We start from the raw sequence: 24,633 nt of genomic DNA, 5'->3' as shown, positions 1-24,633 counted from the left end.
ACAGAGAACAAATTGATGGTTGCCAGAGGGGAGGGAGAGGGGGGAGGGGCAAAATGGGTGAAGGGGAGTGGGAGACACAGACCTCCAGTCATGGACTGAATAAGTCACAGGGATAAAAGGTACAGCACAGGGACTGTGGTCAGTGGTGGTGTAAGAGCGTTGTATGGGAACCGACGGCAGCTACACTCGCGGTGAGCACAGAATAACACATAGACGCGTGGAATCACTATGTTGTACACCTGAAACTAATGTAACATTGTGTGTCAACTATACCTCAAGTAAAAGAAAAAAGCTCAAATGTTAAAAAAAAAAGAGAGAAGAGAGAGAATTCTCTTGAGGTTGGATCAGAGGAAGATACTGTTGTCCTTAGATTAAATTATAGAATATCTTATAAAAGGATGAACTTAAAGCTCCATTCAACTTTTTTTTTACTACCCTATCAAAGTTATAATGATTGCATATTTAGCACTTTCACAGTGTGAAAGGTGCTGAATAACATTCTTTAAAAAAAAAAAAGCAAATGACAGTGTCCTCAAATGCCGAAATCTGTGGAAATGCTATGTAAATATTTGAGGTCAGAATTTGGTTTGAAGTGTTCAGAAAAAGAAACGAGATATTTAAATGAGACAAATGGCTTAGAGGCTTAATGGAAACAGATGGATAGCAATTAGAGGGAAAGCTAAGCTGGAAACCCCACTGCAAATAGTTCCCGGCTGGAGAAGAGCAGATGATCACAGACCCGGGATGGGAGGACTGAGAAAGGATATGGAGAAGCTGCTTACTCCAGCTCTTGTTCAGCCTTTGGTTGTAAGTAAAAAAAAAAAAAAGTTAAAGAAACTTAAGAAAAATAGTTAGGCAGTGCTACCAAATGAGAGCTAAATAGCAGTCATAGTATCTCTACCGTTCATTCTTTCTTTCCTGCTTTCCACCGCCCTCCCTCTCCCCTTCTTCCGTCTCCCTATTCACTACTCACAAAGAGTCAGGATCTGTTTTACAGCTTTGTCATTTTCTTCGTTTTGTCGGAAAGGGCCACAGACTTCCTCAAAGCCTTGAGTTAATATTGTAATATTGTAAAGGAGAGATTTTAAGTGTAGACTTTTTTCCAGTCTACACTTAAAAGGATGGGAGGGAAGGGGGTTGGCTACTAAAATTTATGTTTTCATGTTCGGAAATTCTAGAAAAAAATGACTGAAGCAGGAGGAGGAAGGGACTAAGATGGCTTAAAGATTTACAATGTACACTTTCAAAAACAGCCAGCTGTAAATTCCCAGCTTGGAAGATCACTTTTAACGGGAATGGGGGCAGAGAAGGGGGGATGGATGTGGGACTGTTGCCTTGTTAATTTGACTTGGTTTATTCTGATTATGTTTAATAATATTGCATGGTGACATTCAAAATATACCCTAATAATTATTTTAATTTGATGTTTCCTTTTTTGAGGCTACCGCTTAAATAGCCTGAGGCATTAGTATTTTGACAGGAAATGCTGGGCATACTTGTAACTACTCACCTTCAAAATCTTCAGACATGTATCTTGACCATTAGAAACCTAATTGAAATCATGTTATGTCAAATAAGATGAATGGTACAAGAAACAGTGTACATGAAGAATGGAAATATTTGGGAGGAAAATAAATCTTTCTAATTACTGACTGGTGTTGGGGGAAGCAGATGCTACCTCTGAAGGATAGCAACTTACTTTAATTATAGAGATTTCTTGCCTTACTTTTTTTTATTTTGGTAATAGAAAAGGCATTGGCGGTTTCAAAACACATATCAATCAAGTTATAATAAATATGTATTTATCTTGAAGTAGAATAAAAAATAAATTTTAAATATTAAAATAAATAGAAGTTACTGAATAACAGAAGACATAAAGTAAAATATTTGAAATTACCTAGACTTGGTAATTATAACGCACTAAATCCCTTCACAGAGAATTTAGCCAAACACTTTATATCAGAGTGAGAAGTATTCAAGGAATACCCAAATATAAGTGACCCAAATTCTTAAAGAAGCAGAATTTTGGGACACCTGGGTGATTCAGTCGGTTAAGTGTCTGCCTTCGGCTCAGGTCATGATCCTGGAGTCCTGGGATCAAGCCCCACTTTGGGCTCCCTGCTGAGCAGGGAGTCTGCTTGCTGCTTGTCCCTCCACACCCACTCATGCTGCTGCACGCATGTGTGCATGTGTGCTTTCTCTCAAATAAATAAATAAAATCTTTAAAAAAATGAATTTTCAATTTCAGTTCAAAAAATTTGAATTAAGATACTGTGTAAGGAGTCATATTATATGACAGAAAAAAAAATCTGGTTGGAATTTAGAGGCCTGGGTTCTAGAACCCCGTTTTATCTGTTCACCACTCTAAGACCAAGTTTTCCCTTGTATGTGAAATGAAAGCTTTGGACTACATGGCTTGAGTTCCCTTCCAATTGTCAGACTTCGTGAATCTGCAAAATAGTATTAAGAAAATGTATTATCTATTCAAGATTAATGTCCAAAATTCAGTTCCTCTCCAGGATTCAAAATGCACACACTATGATCTCATTTTTATTTATTTTTTATTTTTTTTAAAGATTTTATTTATTTATTTGACAGAGAGAGACAGTGAGAGCAAGAACACAAGCAGGGGGAGTGGGAGAGGGAGAAGCAGGCTTCCCGCTGAGCAGGGAGCCCGATGTGGGACTCGATCCCAGGACCCTGGGATCATGACCTGAGCCGAAGGCAGACGCTTAACGACTGAGCCACCCAGGCGCCCTATGATCTCATTTTTAAAAGAATATTTACATATGAAAAAATTCTGGGACTGCATACACCAAAATGCCAACACTTATTTTATTTAACAAGTATTTATTCTTGCTACTGTGTACCAGATCCCACGCTCTTACTGTGGATAGAGCAGTGAACAAGGAGGACCCAGGCCTGGCCCTCAGGAGCATACCAACTAGTGGCTGCATCTCTGGGAGGCAGAATTTTGCAGTGTGCGTTTCTTTCTTTTTTTCTTTAATCACATTTCTGAAGTTGCTACATTTAACACCTTTGAAATAAGAGAAAGTTACCACTTGAAAAATTTCCACTGTTTGCAAGATATCACATGGTCCTATTTCTTTACAATGATGTACAAAAGAACTCTCAGAACTCCAGGATTCTTAACAAAAACAAAACAACTGCTTTAATCTGTTCCCACAAGCAACAGGTTTTGTATATTTTATTGCTAACTTATTATTATACAAGATCCTTGTGGCCAGTTGACCAGAGGACCCAAATTAGGAACATGACGCTGCTAACAATTCTAGATCCCATTTAGAAACCTAGAAGACTCTTGTAAGCACAGTGGTCATAAAATATTCAGAAGAAACTTTTTAAGTAAAACAATTATTGACAAACTTTAATAGTCCTATGCCCCCTCGGAAAAATTTTATAGTGCTACCTATAATGATAGCTTTGATCCTAAGTAGAGTAGCCTCTTTGATGAGACCCGTCATACTGTCAAAATCCTCTCTGAAAGGTCCATAGTATTACCTTCTTGATCATTTTTTTCTAGTTAGTGTTTATTGATCCTTGTTTAGTCTTGTATAACTCTTTCGTTGTATAGTTCTTCTTGTCTAAGGACCTGTTTTGAAGAAACAAGTATACTGGTTACTGCTTTCTTTCTCATTACATTTTTGCTTCTTTCCTTTCTAAGTTTTCTATTCCAAAGTATTTTCTTCTAGGTCATCTATAGGCCTGTATTCCACATGAATTTCCCTTGACTGTCATTTTAGAAATGGTTATTGTGATATTATAATTACCATTCCCAATCAGATAATGTATAGCTTCCTAGATATTTTCATTATTATTCTTTTTTATTACTCTTGCTATGATTATTAGTACTCTAGTACTACTTAATGTTTAAAAGTAGACATATGTATATGCAATATACTAATTATAGTCAAAAGGAATGCAGATTAATAAATGTGATGTTGGGGCGCCTGGGTGGCTCAGTCGTTAAATGTCTGCCTTCGGCTCAGGTCATGATCCCAGGGTCCTGGGATCGAGTCCCACATCGGGCTCTCTGCTCAGCGGGAAGCCTGCTTCTCCCTCTCCCATTCGCCCTGCTTGTGTTCCTGCTCTCGCTGTATCTCTCTGTCAAATAAATAAATAAAATCTTTAAAAAAAAATAAATGTGATGTTGAGGATGGCCTAGGTAATTATATCCCAAAACTGTTTTCATTTTTTAACTATCTAGGTGATAGTTTATCATTTCTATGGGTAGCCTAATCTGATAATTAATAATTTTGGAAAATATGCAATAATGTTCTTAAGATAGCATTGGTTTTTCAGTCCTTAGAACTGGATTATAACCACTCTAGTCTCAATGTCCTAGCGTCTTTAATCGTGGTATTATATTATTTTGTACCTAAGCTGCATTCATCATGCTATAGTTTAATTCTGTGTCATGATATTCTCAAACCAGTGGACGTCATTTCTGTGTTTATCTTTAGTTTTTAAGAGGTAGTAGGTTTAAATTATCCTTCGTGTGCCTTATCACTTAACTTTTTAATTTATCTTTTTTTTAAAGATTTTTTTTTTAATTTCTTTATTTGACAGAGAGAGACACAGCGAGAGAGGGAACACAAGCAGGGGGAGTGGGAGAGGGAGAAGCAGGCTTCCCGCGGAGCAAGGAGCCTGATGCGGGGCTCAATCCCAGGACCCTGGGATCATGACCTGAGCCGAAGGCAGACGCTTAATGACTGAGCCACCCAGGCGCCCCTTAACTTTTTAATTTATCTTAAAATGTTTTCAAGTCTCATAAATTCAAGGCTCTTTTATGGACTTGAAGTCTAGCTAAGTGTTATCTCTGCCCTCAGGGAAATGTCAATCTAGCTAGGGAAGTGAAACAAATTATAATCACCCAAACTTGGTTCCTAGCTGGACTTAATCAAGTTCTCTTGAGTTGTACAGCTTAAACTATAAAGTTTGCAGTGTAAACTTCATATTCATTTGAAGATGAAGATGATCTGCTGCACCAGTCCAGACTCCATGAATCACCAGTTTTGAAGCCATTGACATGGCAAGTGTACCTGCTGCCCCTCTCTTTGAGTACGTGTCATGAAATGTGATGAATGCTTTCCTCCGAATGACACTGTTGATATTATTGTCATATACATTTTACAAATAAATCAGGGCTCTGAGAATTTAAATTCTTTCCCCAGGTGCCACAGTTAGGGCTCCTTTTGAGTCCAAGCCCCCATCTTTTCAATAAAACTTGGTCACCTTCCCAATAAAACTTGGTCACCTTCCCCTGTAGTGTCACTAATGTCAGAATCACAGTTCCTGTAGTAAATCCTCCAACGAACCTCCTAGATCTATCTGTAGGAACTGTAGAATCTGATCCATGCAAAGTTTATGGAGACTATTACCTTTTCAACATTCGTAATTAAGGCATTTCTAGAAGAACTGAGACTTGAGATCAATTAATGGTCATTGCCTACAGTATTGTGTTATGAAGGATTCTGAAGATGTGTTTGAGATCAATAGGGAAATGTTGCCATAATTAATCACTGATATTTACCATGGGCATAGGAAGGGGAAGTCGGTGCATACAGCTCAAATATTTTTTTTCCATCCCTAATCATCTGTGAAGTAGCAGAGTTTATATATCTTACCTACAGTATAATTCACTGACTTATGGTCATTTTATTTTTCACTATAATCCATGCTTCTGTCTACCATGACCCTCTGTGTTGCCCTCCCTTATCACACAACACACTAATTTTTCTATTCTTGTTTGTATCACTATCTGCATCAAACAGTTCTTTTTATAATCATTAGGGGGAAAGATCTTTAACCCATTTAATTTATTATCTTTATGGAGAGGCTACAGTTTGTTACTTTGAAGAGTTAGATATCATATGGACATAAAGAATCAAAGTTAACATATAGGAATAAAAAGTAATTTATAGTCACCAAGAATTGAGTTAAGGTTACCATAGTAACCTTAAGTATGAACGTTAAGGCTTTCTAAGGTAGAAAACTTAACCATAATAGTGCGGAAACATGGCTTTTTCATGCTTAATAAGCTAGATATATTACATATCATAATTGTGTGCAATACATTACTTCTGCAGGGTAAGGAAACCTCTAAGATGACAAATCAGCAGTTTTTAAGGGTTGACTAGCTTCTTCCTATGGGCAGAAAAACAATACACCATCTACTGCAAAGTGTCCATTGATATCGATGTAAGGAGAGAAGTAAAAATAAATATTTGGACATAGGAGAGTCTTGAAAAGAAAGTCAAATTTCTAATAAAGTCGTAGAACCTGAGAGTCGGCAAGGACCTTAGAGACCAGCCCAAAGCAGAAATGTGTTGTAAGGATTCCCTAATAGATTACAGGCAGCCTTGGCTTCAACTCCTACAACAGAGATCTTATTTTCTCACCAGGCAGCCCTTCTCATAGGGGTACAGATTGAAGTGTGATTTTAAAGTTGTTGCCTTGAGTCAACAATCTGCCTTCTTTTTGCTTTCCCCCCCTGATTCCTGCTCTGCTCTCTGGAATGACAGAGTGAAAATAATCCCCATAACAACGCTTGACAATCCTTTAGATATCTGAAGACAGCTATTAAGGTTTTTCACTTGTCTGATTCCTAAGGTTAACCTGTCTCAGTTCCTTCAGTTCTTCCTTCAGATCATTGTTTCCTGACACTGCCAGCATCCGGTGGTCACTACCGATTATAGATGTGTCTCTTGAATTAAGGGGGAAGGAGTGCTGAATTAAGCAAAGTAACTTTTTCATGTATCTATTACATTCTAGGCACTGGGCCAATGCGGTCTGATTATCTCAGAATGAAAGGATCTATACTCTTCATAATATTCCTTTAAACCATGTGGTCAGCTAAACTTGCACAGTGTTTCACAGGAACTGCTGTTTTTTCCCTACTGTTTTGTACTTACATATTTGCCTGAGTCTAGGTAGCAAAGCTTTTTTCCTGCTAAGTTTCTTCTTGTTGTGATCTGGTATTTTTGACTGGAAATATGCTTTGGCAGGGTTACGGGGGGAAAGTTCTGAATCTTGAGGCTACCTATTGCTAAACTTTTAAAATCTAATAGCTACATCTTCTGTTTCCATGGGCAAAGTATTGATTAGGACAGATTCAGGAAAGGAATCCTCTGGTCTTCCATGTTCGCTCTCACTCCAGATTGAAACAGAGATACTGCTGGCATCATTATCTTGCATTTTCATGCCTGGGTACACTTTATAAAACCTTTGAAAACTATGATCTTATTTAGACCTTGCAGTCACCTGTAAGATTGATTTATTATATCTTTGTTTTATAGATAGGGATACTAGCAAGACCACACGGCTACCAAATGGCACAGTGAGGACTAGAACAGAGCTCACTGCTTTCCCTTCCGTACTACTGAGTCTTCCAGTGGGATCTGTGTTCATCCTGAGGATGAATACAGGCTCTCTCACCGCCAATACAAACTGCCTGAGAGTTTCAGACAGCATCAGGAAGAAAGGGAGATCTTCAATATCCCCTAACCTAACATGCATTCTATCCATGAGAAACAAAGCGAGCAAATATTGAAAAGTAATGTAGCCATCACCGTTTCAGCTGTGATTGTTAAATAAGCGGTAACTACACCAAACTGGACTATTTTCCCACCTACATTACCAGCTTATCCATAAGGGTTTTATGACAGTAATTCCTTTTCCTAAAAACATCTTCTACCAATCTTAACATTTTGTACATACCAACCTAATAACTCTGTTAAAGTAGAATCAAATATTTTGGAATGTTATATCCTAAAAAAGCCATATAAAATCTTACATTCTTTTCTAAATATTAATCATTTACATAATAATGTATTCTACCATTTCACAATGGGTAGGTTTTTACTTTTCTGAAATGGGGCTATTATTATCCTTCAAGTCTCCAGGAAACTTTGCAAGGCTCTATGAATTTTTGGAATATTTCCAAGGACATCTTAGACAACTGATAAAAGTTTCTTTGCCATCCTAAAATGACACTTCATGCTTCTGGGGACTCAAACTCAGTTGTAGCTATCAGAAGGTTCATATTACCTCCTTACATACCTTGGTCCATGATTGCATCTATAATTTGTTGCTTTTCCATTTTCATTTGGAAACCTTGCCAAATATGAAAATAAAACAGGGTCTGGATATTTTTTGTGAAATCTAGAAACCTGAAATCATTTGCCTCTAACATTGACTCTAACCCTTTCTTTTTATTCTTTTTCCTGCTCTAAACAACAGCTGAAAAAGTCACATGGGCTTTTCCAGTAACTTTTTTCAAACCCTCAGTTTATTCAGGGTTTTTTTTTCCTGTTTTATTTATTTTTATTTTATTTTATTATGTTAATCACCGTACATTACATCATTAGTTTTTGATGTAGTGTTCCATGATTCATTGTTTGCGTATAACACCCAGTGCTCCACGCAGAACGTGCCCTCCTTAATACCCATCACCAGGCTAACCCATCCCCCCACCCCCCTCCCCTCTAGAACCCTCAGTTTGTTTCTCAGAGTCCATAGTCTCTCATGGTTTGTCTCCCCCTCCGATTTAATCTTTCTGATACTATTTCTAGATATTGGTAGACTCTTGAATTAGTCCTTATTTTTAAGTCTCCTCTTTGTTTTTTTGCACATCTTTTTAAACAAAAGATATTAATCAGAAACCTCCTTATACAGTCATACTGATTTTTCACTAATGCTTCCTTGTTTTCTTTTTCTTTGAGATATTTGAATTTCAGCAACATATTTGCACATCTCCAACCCTCAAAAAAATGTTTTTTTAAAAAAAGAAAGGGGGCGCCTGGGTGGTTCAGTGGGTTAAGCGTCCCACTCTTGATCTCAGCTCAGCTCTTGATCTCAGGGTCATGAGTTCAAGCCCTGTGTTGGGCTCCACACCAGGCGTGGAGCCTACTTAAAAAAAAAAAAAAAAAAAGGAAAAGAAAGAATTTTCTTACCCATCACATGCCATGTATCACTTTAGTTCCTAAGTTAGAAGTCTACCTGTCCTTTCACTGAATTTTTTGAAATCTGTTTTCCTACTCTATTACTTTTTTATGGTCTTTGAGTTACTGGCAAGGACAAATTAGCTAAGAATATGGCCAAGGAGCTCTTCATACTACAGACAAACAGTGTGATAAATGAGTTTGACCAGATGTTTTCCTCTTTGGTTTAAGCTGAAAAAATCTGGAGAAATACTCTTCCCAATCCATACAGATTTCCTTTGGATAAAGCCTTGGCAGCACCAAATGGGGTGGGAAAGATCTTTGTGAAAGTAAACCATTATTCAGTGAAGTTTGATTACTGTGATTTCTGTCCTGCCAGTACCTCAGAATTATTGTTCCATATGGTGGAAAATTTGAAGATGTATATGAAATGTATTAAATTTCCAATGTGTGCAGACTTGATATATTTAGGACCTGTTATTTTATCTGTATAAAGGCCTCACAGATTAGTCTTATCAGAAATGCTGACATGTAGATTTCTATAAATGTCTACCTGTAGATCCTGACATTGTGGAGTAGCTACCTCAGGAGCTAATCAGTTACAGCAGTGCTAACCAGGGACAAGGTTGCTAACATGAAGGCTGCTTCCACCAAAGTCACTTGGGAACCTTGACAAGTTGTAGACAAAAAGGAACTGGAACCTTGACAAGTAGAAAATCATTTGTTATAGTCATATCTTTTGTGCATGTAGTACAGTGATGCCAGGCCTGTAGGTTAGAAGATTCTTTCCATTTATTTCATCATTTGGTCCCTTTCCAAAATAGGATATTTGAGTCACTAGAAAATATGAACAACAGCACCATGTTCGGGCCCCATAAAACTTTTTTATTACCCTCATTTCTGAATTAGTAACATGCCAGGATTGTGGATTCCTAACTCCTCTGGAGGAATAGCAACTGTATCATCAACTGACGTTTTCTCCTTTCCTTCGGATTTGTAAAGCGCTTTACGTATGCTCTTATTCAGTCCTCACAGCAGCCCCTTTAAGGTAGACGTGAGTATTCCAGTTGTACAGATAAGCAAACTGAGGTTCTTCAACTGTCAGTTAACTTGCCTCAAGTGAAAAAGCTAGATAGTTGCACAGCCGTGAGCGCAGACCTCCTTTCACTTCCAACTGTATGTTCTTTTCATTATGTTAACACTGTGAGGACATTTACGGTTTCTTTAAAAATTCTGTGAGGACTCAAGAGATAGAGGCGGAGGTGATGTTAGGTGAGGGCAGATTTAAATAGCAAGGTCCACGACCCGGGGGGGGGGGGGGGGACGGGTAAAGAATTGTTACACAGAAGGATTAGATGAGAACTAGCCAATGGTAAGAACACCAATGACCCAAGCTCTAGAATTTGCTCGATTCTCAGTTGGTATGAATCCTAAGATGAATTATTAGGAACTCTGGTGGCTGAGAAATACTTCATTGGACATTGTGAGTAAATAGAGAAAAGTATCAGATGTGAAGAAATAAAGAAAAGATAGAGTAGTTTGTAGTCAGTATATTGGAAAAGTGGAAAGACAAAGACATTTCTGACTTCAACTCTCTATCCTTCGTAATAAACTGTATCTCTCTTCTGCCTACAGTGTTCCTCACTGCAGGGCCTTCCCGATGGGAAGAATGTACATTCCTTTCCTGTTGCACTTAGAAATGTTCACGAACAGAAGTTAACGTGTGTCTTCTGAGTGGAAGCTTTAAGAGCCAGCTTGTGCGTGGCTGTGGCACTTTTCTCTGCCTCAAGAACAGCAACATCCAAATTAACAGTATATCCTTCAGCCTAGTTCCTGGAGATAAAAAAATATAGCGGAGGGCCACAGCTACCTTGCAGTGAGCATAGTATCATGAGTGAGAAACTCTTGTGGTTATGACCACTGACATTTCGGGGGTTTTTTGTTATTGTTGTTGTTGTTACTACGGCATAACCTGTACTCTCCTGGCAGATATATTCCTTTTTCTATGTGTTTATCCTAAAAAATTGGATAACTACCCTCTTAATATTGTCCTGTTCATTTATTTGTTTTTAAAATAAAAAATTAAAATGGTGTAGCAATTAAATATTTCTTAAAAATATGATGCCAATACAACAGAAACTAGGAAACTGAAATAACACATGATCAGAGATGTATGAGAAATTATCTAGATATAAGCAGCTTAAATAAAGACGAGATGAAAAGTCATGAAGTTTTGCACACAGTGCTTAATCATTGCGGATGCAGCAGTGACAAAGTTCTCCAAAAGCAGAGCATCCTACTGGGGAAAGCAAAAAATATATACATTTTTGTAAGTAGAGCTAAAAATCTTCCCAGAAATTCCCTTCGTTCTAAGACTCTTTCCTAATTATTTCTATTACACTTTAAAGTTGCCCAGTAATTCCAAAACAGTAGTTCTGTTTTGGTTTTTTTAATTAAAACAGCCTATTTTACTTAAATTTGCTATCCTCAAACTGAATGTCACAGGGTATTAGTTATTACTCATTTTAATCTTTACTTCTCCTCTCACAAGAAAGGAAATAATCTGTATGTCTACACTGAGAATTTTGCCAGTGGTCATTACCTGTGTTTTCATTTGTACGTCCTCTGTTTAAAGAATAGCTTCTGGTATTTTTATCTCATTACCAAAATTTAAAACTTTCATTTCTTTACTTAAGATGATGGGATTATTTTACTTTAGGTATGTTTCTTTTAGAGTTACCTTCAAGCTCACGTGTCAGGAGATTTCTCTCCCCCTGTGTTATATACTGCGTCCCCGTATCAGTATCAACAACACCTCAACACAGTTCTTTCAATGGACATTTCAGAGCACTCCCTAGGATCCCAAACTGGTATCCTAGGCATTTAAGGGTTCCTGTTAAAATACTAACAGTTCAGTCAGAAGCTGCTGCTATTAACGCTAGGATCATTTCACTTACCGCATCCACAAGGTGTGTTCCAAGGGTACATTTTGATAGAGGTAGAAAGAAGAGAAAAAAAGAGCCCAAGTATGAACATATTAAACTGCTAGTTCATCTCTCTTTTGCTCTCACTCTTTCTCCCTCTCTCTCTCTCTCTCTCTCTCTCTCTCTCTCTCTCTCTCTCTCCCCCCTTAGATTCCCCCTTCTGAAATCTAAAGCTAAGTTAAATTACTGCATCTTTTCCCCAAACCTAGTATTAAAACACTTTAGGGTCAGTCCTGGGACCCCTCTCTTCTTTACTCTAGTTGGTTACATCCAGTCCCATGACTTTAAGATCTATCTAGAAATGAACGACTATATTTTTTTTATCTCCAATCTCAATCACTCCTGTGAATTCTAAGCTTGTATATCCTACATCTCCTCTTTGATATCAAATAGGGATTGCAAATCTAATATGACAAAACTCACCATTTGAATTTCCCCCAGGCCTTTTCTTTTCATTCTCTTCTCTGTGTCAGTAAATGGCAACTGCCTTCCTCTCAACGTTAATGTCTCAACTCATCTGATTCTTCAAAATGAAATCCATGTTAATTATCTTTCCCTTCTTCCACCCTCCTGCTGTCCCCCACATTTCCCCCCCTTCTCCTCAGATCTCATGTCTTACCCTCTGCTGGATGGGCCTCAGGCACAGCTATCTACACTGGCCTCCTGCTTGCTGCCACCTCAGGGCATTTGCATTTGCTTTTCTGCCCGGAAAGGTCCTCCTCCAGTTATCTGCACACCTTAATTCAAGTGTCTGCTCAAATATTGCCTTCCCAAAAAGCCTTGCCTGAGCACATTCTACAAAACAGCATCTTACCTTGCATCCCCTTTACCTACCTTTATTTTTACCTCATAGCACTGACCACCTCTTGACTGTGTATTTATTTGTGTCATTCTCTTGCTACTTAAACACTAGTTTCTAGAGGGCAGGGACTTTGTCCATTTTTATCACTCTTGTGTCTCTAGTGCCTTGAACAGTTCCTGACACAAAGCAACTATTTGTTGAATGAATGAATTTCTGATGCAGTGAGGAGCTTCGGATGATCAAAAAGCAGCACAAGCGTTGCTGGAGAGGTGCATGGGAGAGCAGAGAAGCAGGACCTAATTGGGAATATGTAGGTACTGAAGACAAACTTTGCCTATCATACACTTTCCCTAAGCTTAGATCTGTATTGTATCATTTGTTTCTCGTATAAAATGTCAGAGAGCCACCAAGTTCTACACCATTCACAGGAGATCATTTAAGTAATTTTGACAGTAAAAAAAAAAAAAACAGAGCATGATGCTACCTCCCTTCCTACTCCCCTTACATTTTAACTGTGGCCTCTTCGGAGTGGGAGGCATTGTCTGCAGCAGAGTCTTTACATTTATTTGTCTTTTTATGACTCCATAGAAATCAAAAGTTGGTACCTTTTCCACTTGTATTCTTAGTTCATTCACAACACAATTTAATGTGGAAATTCAGCATTTTTATTTATGATGTGAGATTAGGACTTGGGTGTATGTCGAAGCTTTATTGTAGAAGCTACCATAGGGAGCAAGAGTGAAGAAGCAGGTAGAGTGAACAGAAAAGGAGAAAAAGCCAATATGAAGGGATTGTCACTCAAGTCACTGCTGTGAGCAACAGTCTCAATTCCAGTGGGGCTTCCTCAGAAGCCTATATAACATGCCTCTCAAGGTTGTCCACCTGAAGGCAGGAGTCTAGAGCAGGGGTAGGCCTACTGTGGCCTGTGGGCCGAATCTGACCAGTGGCTTTTTTGTAAATGAAGTTTTATTGGAACACAGCCCATGCTAATTTGTTTATTTATTGCTTAAGGCTGTGTTAGGGCAATAAGGATAGAGCGTCCTAGCTGCCACAGAGACTATGGCCCACAAAGCCTAATATAATTACCACCTGGCTCTTTTCAGAACAAATTTACCAGTCTCTTCTAGAACATTTATCCTCAAGCTCCCATCCACCATTGTTGGAGGATTTCTTGAGGAGCTTTCTCACTTCCCTGCTTCCTGGTATTGAGTGTAAGAGGACCAAGTCTTCGTAGAGTTGAGTGGCCCCTGGCTGAATGTGGGAGCATGCTGCATGTGATCTAGGCTGCTTACTGTCAATGAAAGGGGAGTCCAGACTGGCACAGACCTGCCCCTTGTGGATTCAGCTGAAATTAAGAGTGGGCCAAGAGAATGTAAATCATGCCTCAGTGGCATCTACTAGTCTTGAATTGGGCGTATGTTAAGTTTGTGCCCTGGTAAGTGAAACTCTATTTACAGATGAAAACACTTAACTAATGAGGCTCCTAAATGAGACCTGGGGAAAACTGACTTACTGATTGAGGCAATTATTACAAACTAATTGACTAGTGACAACTAATCTTAGCAATTGTTGAGTTTCCCTAACCTCTCCCATAAATTACTTTTATTCTCTTGCAAGCCTTTGACACCCAAACAGTCTTTATTTTCTTTTGAAATTATTGTTTCTAGATTTATATTTAAATAAAAATTGCTAAATGCTTAATGGAAAAAAAGTTATAAGGACCTATAAGGAAATGAAAGTTCAATCTTATTTCTTATTCCACTGCCAGAAATTTGAAAAGATGGTGTGGTTGGGGCACCTGGCTAGTTCAGTCATAAGAGCATGCAACTCTTGATCTCAGGGTCTTGAGTTTGAGCCCCATGTTAGGTGTAGAGATTACTAAAAATAAATAAACTTTAAAAATTTTGTGGTCTGGTATGTAACCTTCCAGGTTTAAAAATGTTTTCTATTTGAATATATATCCACTTACATATGTTTAAAATTGTACAAACTTTTAACTGACTCACTTTCCAAATGTAATATATATCAGACCTTCTTCCATATCAGTATAATAAATATTTCTCATTATTTTTAATAACTGTATAGTATTGCATTCCATATACATTCTTTAACTGATTCCTCTGATAATTGTTAAATTATTTCTATTTTTTTACTGTTTAAGATGATACTAAAAAAATAAAATAAAAAATGAAGGAGTGGTGCTCTACATATACACTGACCACATCCCAGCTTATAAATACCAGTCTCTAGGACTGGACTGGAACCAGAACTCCTCAGGAAAATGGCTGATTCCAGTGCTCGGATGAGGACAGTGAGCCTAGGTCATCTTATTGTACCAGAAAGTGGGAAAGAGTTCTGAAAATGATCAGATTATGTCTAAAGGATACAGAAATTTGCTTGATGTGGTTCCATTTGCCAAGTCTGGTCCAAATTTGAGTCCCAAAATAATGAGGATTATATCTTAATTAAGATAAAATTGTTAATATTGTATGTTAATAAAGATTATTTCACTGACTAAAATTAGAAGTCACAGGGCGCCTGGGTGGCTCAATTGTTAAGTGTCTGCCTTTGGCTCAGGTCATGATCCCAGGGTCCTGGGATGGAGCCCCGCATCAGGCTCCTTGCTCTGTGAGAGGCCTGCTTCTCCCTCTCCCATTCCCCCTGCTTGTGTACCCTCTCTTGCTGTGTCTCTCTCTGTCAAATAAATAAAATCTTAAAATAAAATAAAATTAGAAGTCACTAGTCCATACTGATATAAAGAAAATCTAAATATATACAGGAAAAGAGAAAGCTCTTCCTTACAGTAGAAAGCAAACAATATAGAAGGAATGATGAAATTAGAAATTCACCCTTTGACAACCATCATGTTAACAACATGAGATCCTAAAATTAGTGGGTGGAAGTTTGAGGAGTAACTGAATTTTTTTGGTCTCAAAGTATGTACCCACAAAGACCTATTAATTACAAAGAGAAATATGGTAATATTACCCTAGAAAAACCTGGCGAACACCTTAACCATGTGTTCAAAGTTAACATTACCAGTAAGAAGACAAAACTGTAGCATGTGCCTCCTGGTCTGATAAACAAAGGGAAGAACTAAAAAGTACATGACATGAACCCAGTCATGAAAATACATGAGACTGATCCAAAGTAAGAAAAAGTCTGCAAATTACCTGGCCTGTAGTCTTTTAAAAATGTCAATGCCATGACCTACAAAGAAAGACACAGAAACAGTTCCAGATTAAATGAAACTAAAGAGGCATGACAGTGAATACAAGCCATGGATTTTCTTGCCATAAAGAACATTACTGGGACAACTGAAGAAATCTGAATAAGTTCTCTAGCTAAGATAATGGTGTTGTATCAATATTGAATTCGTTTTTTTTATGTTATGTTAGTCACCATACAGTACATCATTAGTTTTTGATGTAGTGTTCCATGATTCATTGTTTGTATGTAATACCCAGTTCTGAACTTTGATAAATGTACTGAGATTATATGGAAATGTTCTGGAGTTTTAGGAAATATACAATGAAGTATTTAAGAGTAAAGGAGTACTCTGTAAAACTCATTCTCAAGCACTGCAGAAAAAAGTTGTGTAAAGGTGTGTAGAGAGAGGAAAGAGAAGGAAAAGAAAACAAATGTAATAAAGTGTTAGTACTTGGGAATTCAGGGTAAAAGTTATATTCTTTGGTTATTCTTGTGATTTTTCTATAAATCTCAGATTATGCCAAGAGTAAATTTTGTAAACGGTACTCAAGTGAACATCAGTGTTTATAAATATTTGTATTATTCTAAAGGAGTTAATGTAGAATAAATTCCAAGTGAAATTGATAAATCAAGGAATATACACATTCTGGATTTTCAGAGGAACTGAAAAAATTCTATCTTAGTTTTATGTGCCATTTGATAATACACAAATGATACAGAAGATAGTGCATTTCTGACGCTTCGACATCAACGAGCACTGTCCCTCTTTTGAATCCGAGTCTGATAAGCAAGAAATGAGATCTCTTCACTATTGGGGTTTGCAGTCCTTTGATGTGCAGAGAGATTGAATATTTCTTCATAGATTCAGTAATCATTTGAATTTCATTATGTTTAAAGTGCTTGTTCATACGCTTTGCCATTTCAGGTGTCAATTTTTTCCTTAATCATTTGTAAAACTTATTACGTTAAGAAGAATAACGAATGTAATATTGACTGTGAATGTGGATTCTTTCAACCTTTTAATTGTGCTTTTTAATTTTAGGTAATCAAATCAGTCTTCTGATCCCCCATAGGGATCAGGATTTCATATCATGTTTAGAAACTGAGTCTAGGGGCACCTGGGTGGCTCAGTTGGTTAAGTGACTGCCTTCTGCTCAGGTCATGATCCTGGAGTCCCGGAATCAAGTTCCCAATCAGGCTCCCTGCTCAGCGGGGAGTCTGCCCTCCATTTGACCCTCCTCCCTCTGACCCCGAATGCTCTCTCTCATTCTCTCTCAAATACATAAAATCTTTTAAAAAAGAAAAAAGAAAAAAGAAACTGAATGTATATAAAAAATTTTTTTTAAAAGTTTAACACTTTTTTGCAGTTTTATCTTGACAGAAGGGAAGTTAATAACAATCTGTAAACCAAGTGCTCCACATGTTCTACATTGAAAACGATTGTTACAGAATAGTTCCGTTTTCCTAGCTTGCTCAAGAGTTATGATGGATTTGGATCCCAAGGACAGATTTGGTAGATTTCTCCCATCGTCCCCCAGCCCAGTCCCACTCCAGCAGATGACAGTATGTGTAGGGAAAGGGCTGTCATCCTTCCCAAATAAGCTATCTTTTCCCAGAAATAATATCTTAGTGTAAATATCCGCCTGGAGAGAATCTAGTTGTTTCCTGCTTAGATGGGGCTGGCAGGCGGTGTCAGTCCCTTTGATCCCTCGAAAGCACATGGGCCTGTGGGCTGCCATCCTCTTGAAGGATCCTGTCATTCCCTGTCAATCCATATTAGACAAGGATAGTGTTTTGTAACAATTTATCTCCTTCAAGGTGATTTAGTTATTTTCTGCCAGGATTATGCTAGAGGATGTCATTACTTTTGTCCTGTCTGTCTCGTTATTTCTATTGCCAGAAAATGTTGTCGTTTACTTTCACTGATAATCTCTCTCTCTGAGAAAAGATTGTATTAATATTTTTCTGCTGGCTAAAAGCTTCATTTTTTACATCGAAGAACATAGAAATAAGATTGCTGTGCCTGTTCTTTGAAGATGCTATCACAAATAAACAATAAACAACTCTAAGGAAAAGGAGCTTTAAAAGTAGCAACATGTTATGCATAGCATATTTTTAAAAGAAAAGAGCACCTATCTAAGCATTCAATTACATGTAAATTGACCTCTTTGAATCATAGTGTGTTGGTTAAGAGGAAAGATTTGGATTTCACCATTGTTAGCTAAGTAACACTGAACATGTGTCATAGGCTGTTATAACTTACTCTTCTTATCTGTAAAGTAGAAATAATTACTGTACTGCATCCTAGTGTTGTTGCAAAGATTCACTTAGAGAAATCCATGGGAAGTATTTTAATAGCACTTAGTATATATTAAGAACTCAAGGAACATTAGCTGTCTTCATCATCAACATCAACATTATAAATAATCCTTAAACATTGCAGTAATAACTATCCAAAATAATTAGATTCTGAAGTAACATATCTGATACTTAATAGTATTATCTGTAATACACAAATGCCCTTTAACTGGACATTGACAGATATGGACTGAACCAAAAGTTTCTTATTAACTCATGAACGACGACAACAACAACAAAAATCTGTACAGCAGAGGAATACTTCCAAAAATATGGCGTCAGTTAAGTCAGACCTCTACAAAGAATATTTTTCATTTTTGGATAACAGTATTTTATCATAATTGCCTCTCTAAGTGAAGAGGTTTGTAATGGACTTGCTGTAAATAAATTAAGGCTACTTCCGCATGAAGTCTTCTGCCATTGTTTGGACCATCCTAGAAAAGGTGGCTCCATGACAGTTCTTTCATTCAGACCTCGGACAGCTCCTGGCACACTCCAAATCCCCACTCTAATATTCCTCCTCCTGGTACCCCCCACCATTTAATTAATTTATTTTTTTTAAGATTTTTTTTTTTATTTATTTGACAGAGAGAGCACAAGCAGAGGGAGAGAGAGGGAGAAGCAGGCTTCCTGCTGAGCAAGGAGCCCGATGTGGGACTCGATCCCAGGACCCTGGGATCATGACCCAGGCCGAAGGCAGCCGCTTAACCAACTGAGCCACTCAGGCGTCCCCCACCATTTAATTTAGAAGGATTTTATGTTTACTCCTATTCTACTAGTCTTCCTTTATATATATACACTATACATGCTCTGTGTTATTTCACATTTTGGAACAAAAAACAAGGTGCCAGGCAATAATCATTATATGATGTCTTAAAGGAGTTATGTATCCCAATAAAACAAACATGGCATAAATTATAAGAAACAGAAAATAAGTGTACAATGAACACTTAAGAATTATGAAACTTAAAACTGACTTCTGTGTCTAATCTCATCAGTAGTTTGAATTACTGGCTCTATTAACGTATTGGGGAGAATCACAAACATTGCGTAGCTTTATTTAACATGATGAAGTAACTCATTATATCCTTGGATACAATGGACACTGTCTGCATAAAGATAGATCGATTCATTGGCAATTGAATTGCCTTGCCCAATATGTGCTAATTAATGGAATAATAAAGGGAAGGCTGTAAGGGAAAACAATTAAAATGTTGTATGTTCTTTTAAAATTTATTGATATACGATTAAAACATGTGAGATGCACAGATTTTAGGGGTCCTTCCAGTTTTAACAAATACAGGCACCCATGTAATTCACACATTTCTCAAGATATGGGGCATTTCTCTCTTTAGGAAGTTCCTGTGCCCTTTTCCCAGTCAATCCCTCCCACCCAGAAAGCAACACTTTTCAGAATCCTATCACAAGAGATTAATTGTGCTTGGTCTAGAACTTCATGTACGTGGAATCATGCAACATGTACTTTTTGGACTCTGGCTTCTTTTACTGCATGGTATTGTTAGAGATACATCCATATTGCAGAGTGTGACACTAATCCTTTTTTTTTCTGAATAGTATTCCATTGTATGAATATACTAGTTTGTTTATCCATTCTTCTCTTGATGGATACACACCTGGACAGTTTCCAGATTTTACTATTATGAATAGAGCTGCTATAAACATTCTTCTACTAGGCTTTATGTTGATACATATTTTCATTTCTCTCAGATAAACAGCAGGAAGCACAATACTCTGTAAATATATAATTTTTAACTTTATAAGAAATTGCCACACTATTTCCCAAAGTGGTTTACCATTATTATTCCTACTAGTGTTAGGAGAATTCTGAAAGTTCCATATCCTTGACAGCATTTGGTATTGTAAGTTTTTTTGTTGTTGTTTTCATTTTAACCCTTCTAATAAGGGGTATCTCTTTGTGGTTTTAATTTGCTTCCCTGTGCTTGATAATGCTGAGCAATAAGTTCTTTATCAGGTACAGACGTTGCAAATATTTTCTCCCGAGTCTATGAATTGACTATTCATTACTTAGCGGTGTCTTTGGAAGAACAGAAGTGTTTGATTGTTATGAACTTCAATTAACAATTTCTTTCTTTTATGATTAGTGCTTTCTGGGTCATTGTTAAGAAATTTTCATTTTACCCAAGGTTGCAAAGCTATTTTACATCAAATGCTTCTTGAAGCTTTATTAATTTAGCCTTTATGTGTAAGTCTGTAAGCCCTCTTGAATTAATTTTAGTGCATAATATGCAGTAGGTAGTGTAGGTGCGTTCATTTTTTTCCCGCATAGATATCCGAATGTTCCTATAACATTGGTTGAAAATGTTCCTTCAGCACAGAACCACTTTGGGACTTTTGTATCAAGTCATTGGACCGTATATACATAGACCTCTTTGGGGGCCCTTTATTCTGTGCCATTGATCAATTTGTCTACATTTTGACCAATCTCATAGTGTATTACTATATTTTATATAGTAATTTGCTTATTATATCTTTATGTAAGTTTTAAAATCAAGTAATGTAAACCCTCCAACTTTTAAGATTATTTTGGCCATTTTAGGTTCTTTAAATCTTTCACATGGTTTTTAGAACCAGCTTGACAATTTCTCAAAAAGTCTTACAGTCATTTCTATTAAGAATTCATTGAATGTACAGATCAATTTGGCAAGAATTTGCATCTTAAAAATATTGAACCTTCCTGTGCAAGAATATGGTATATCTTTATTTATTTAGGTCTGCTTTAGTTTCTCTCAGCAGTGTTTTGTAGTTTTCAGTGTAGAGATTCTATACATTTTTTGTTAAATTTATTCTTAAGTATTTTATGACTTTGGATGCTACTACAAATGCTGATCACTTTTTAAACCCCTTTTCAATTGTTCATTGCTATTATAGAGAAAAATAATTGAGTTCTGTATACTAATTTTGGGTTCTCAACATGTTAAATTCATTTACTTTTAGTTGGTATTTAGTTGGAGATTTTTGTAGATTTTTTTGTATACAATAATATCATCTGAAAATAGTTTTACGTTCTCCTTCCTTCAAATCTTGTCTTTTTTCTTTCCCATGGCATTAGCTAGAATGTCTAAATAGTACAATGTTGGACAGAAGTGGGAAAAGTTTTAATATTGCAACACTGGGCAGTAGGCTTTTCAGAAATGCATTATATGAGGTGGGTGAAGTTTCTAGCTATCTCTAGTTTTTGTGTGAATTTTTATTATGAATAGGTGCTAAATTTTGCCAAATACTATTTATGCATTTCTTGCAGTGATTGTGAGTTTTTTCCTAGTTTAAACTATTAATTTGGATTACATCAATTTTTTAATGTTAAAAGAATCTCACGTTTATGTCTAAGCCCCACATGGTCATGATTTATTATGGTTTTAATATGTATTACTTAATTTGATGTGCTAATATTTTGTTAAGGTTTTCTACATCTATGGTATGAGCACTATTAGTTCATTTTTTTTTCTTGTGGTATTATTATCTGGTTTTGGTAATAGCATTATGCTGACTTTATAAAATAAATTGGGAATTGTGTTTTTTCTTTTCTATTTTCTGAAAGAATTTGTGTACATTTAATATTATTTATTTTAATTAAGTGTTTGATGGAACTCACGAGTGAAGCCATCCGGGCTAGGAGTTTTCTTTGTGGAAAGGTTTTTTTATGAAAAGTTCAATCTCTTTAGCAGCATAGGGTCTATTAGCTTTTTATGGCTGTGTTAATGAATTATCCCTAAAACTGAACAGCTTAAAAGAACAAACACTTATTATCTCACAGTTTCTGTGGGTCAGTAATCAGGGAGCAGCTTAACTGGCTGCTTCTGACTCAGAATCTCTCATGAGATTTCAGTCAAGCTGTCAGCCTAGGCTGCCATCATCTAAAGACTCAGCTGGAGAAGAATCCACCTGGAGTTCATTCATGAGGCTCTTGGCAGGCCTCGGTACTTGCTAGTCATTGACTACTAGTTCCTTCCCTGGTGGGCTTCTCCAAGGCTACCTAACTGCTATCCTCACAAAATGGCAGCTGGTTTACCACAGAGTGAGTGATACAAGACAGAGATAGAGATAGATACAGATAGAGATAAGGTATATATAGAGAGACCCATAATGTCTTTTATAATGGAATCTCAGAACTGAACATGCCATAATTTCTCTTGTATTCTATTGGTCACACAGGCCAATCCAGATAAAACATTGGAGGGGACAACACAAAGGTATGAATAGCAGTATTGTGAAATATACGAATTAATACAATCATAAGCAGTGGAAAAAAAAATAAAGGTATACTTTTCAGAAAAAAAGAAGTATTCATCCCAGTATCTGTACATATATTGGGAGTTTTATGCTCCTTTCTGACACTAATATAGAGAGGCATTGACAAACTGGACTAGTTGGGCAAGATAATAGACAACAAATATTGCAGTGTTTCTCAAATGCCAAATGAAGAATGGTACCTACAACTGGTTGAAAATCTTGAAAAGCAGCATATTCTTTGATCTGATAGTCCTACCTTTAAGGATTTATCCTTAGAAAATACCCTGGATGAGTACACAAGGAGTTGTGTGTGGAGTCTTCACAGTGTTAGGGTTACCTGGCTGGCTTAGTCAGTAGAGTGTGTGACTCTTGATCTCAGGGTCATGAGTTCAAGCCCCACGTTGCACATGGGGCCTACTGTAACTTTAAAAAAAAAAAAAAGGCTTCACAGTGTTATTTAGCAAAGAAAAATATGCAAAGAATTTATTTGTTCAAAAGTAAAGGAATGTTACACAAAATTGGCATTTTGTAGCCATCAAAATGATTTTCTAAATATCTTCATTGACATGAAAATCTTTTTATCATTAGTTCTAAGTAAAATAGAAACAAGTCACAAAAATGGAATTTCCACAGAATGATTCCATTATAAGAAAAATTTATGTGTAAAAAAGTCTAGATATTATTTTTTTAAGATTTTATTTATTTGTTAGAGAGAGAGAGAGCACACACTCAAGAGAGAGCTGGAGCAGAGGGGAGGGGCAGAGGGAAAGGGAGAAGCAGACTCCCCGCTGAGCAGGGAGCCCAATGCAGGGCTCCATCCCAGGACCCTGAGATCATGACCTGACTGGAAGGCAGAGGCTTAATTGACTAAGCCACGCAGGTACCCAAAAGTCTAGATATTATTACTGAAAATATTAACAGTTATACCAGAGTGGACATCTGTTGTTTTGGCTTACCCAGTATCAATTTCTCCTTCTCCTAATAGCAAGACCTAGACTTTTCAATTATCCTTTTCTCATCCTCTGTTCAATGACTGGGTGGAATTAACTCAAACCCCCAAGTTCAACAAAGGAGTTGGCATGTGACCTAGTCTCAAGCAATCATTGTATTCCCAGGCTGCCACAGATATTAATTCAGGGTTAGGGATTGAGAATGTCAAACCCCAGACTTTTGTTTGAGTAAGTCTTGAGCTAGAGCGGCTCTGTTACTCCGTTGTTGAAGCCAAGAGATGGCAGGAGAACCTGGTGAGATCAGTTGACCGTGCATTTCCAGTCAAGCCCTAGTGTCCTCATCTCACTTAGGCTCCACTACCCTATGTTATATCATCATGTTTCTCCCTATCACAGACACCTCTACTTGCCTTTGTTGCACCTCATGCCTTTTGGACTGAATCAGGAAAAACGGAAGGAAGAAAAGTTGGAAGGGAAGGAGGAATGAATAGAGAGAGGGAGGAATAACGCTTGGTTTTCATTGACTTATGAAAAGATGGCTAGGTAAGAAATTAGGGAAATTTATTTGAGACAAATGAAAACAAAAGGGGAACCAAGACTATTGTCTTCTTCATGGTTAAGGACTCACATATAGAAACAAAAAGAACTGTTTTGAATTCAATGGTTAAGTTAAAGGGAGGCATATTTCCTTCAGTATAAGCAACATAGTGTTCTAACAATGAGAGCTGTCTAAAGGTAAAATGGGATGTCTTGTAAAGCTATGAACCCCTTGTAACTGGGAGCATTGAAGCAGAGACTGGATGCCAATCATCAGAGTTTTGTACAGGAGATTCATGCCTGCCTTCAAAGAAGGGTAGCTCCAAATGACAACTAAATTAGTTAACCTGGGTGGGTAACTAACTTGGGAACCCTGGGCTTTCATTTCATCTTTTATTTCCTAATATGACAAATGAGTCTTTGCACAGGACGCTTTTTAACATAACTCAAAAAATGTCTGAAAGAGGATATTTGGGGAAAGCAGTACTCGCAATTTTCTACTAGCAAAAATAATTAAGTCCTGATCTTCCTGTGACTCAGAACAATCAGTAGTCAGT

Source organism: Callorhinus ursinus, unplaced genomic scaffold (assembly GCF_003265705.2).
Source record: "Callorhinus ursinus isolate GAN/ISIS: 27379988/994484 unplaced genomic scaffold, GSC_fseal_2.0 scaffold2, whole genome shotgun sequence".
Classification (NCBI taxonomy): domain Eukaryota; kingdom Metazoa; phylum Chordata; class Mammalia; order Carnivora; family Otariidae; genus Callorhinus; species Callorhinus ursinus.
Note: the sequence above shows the minus strand (reverse complement) of the source record.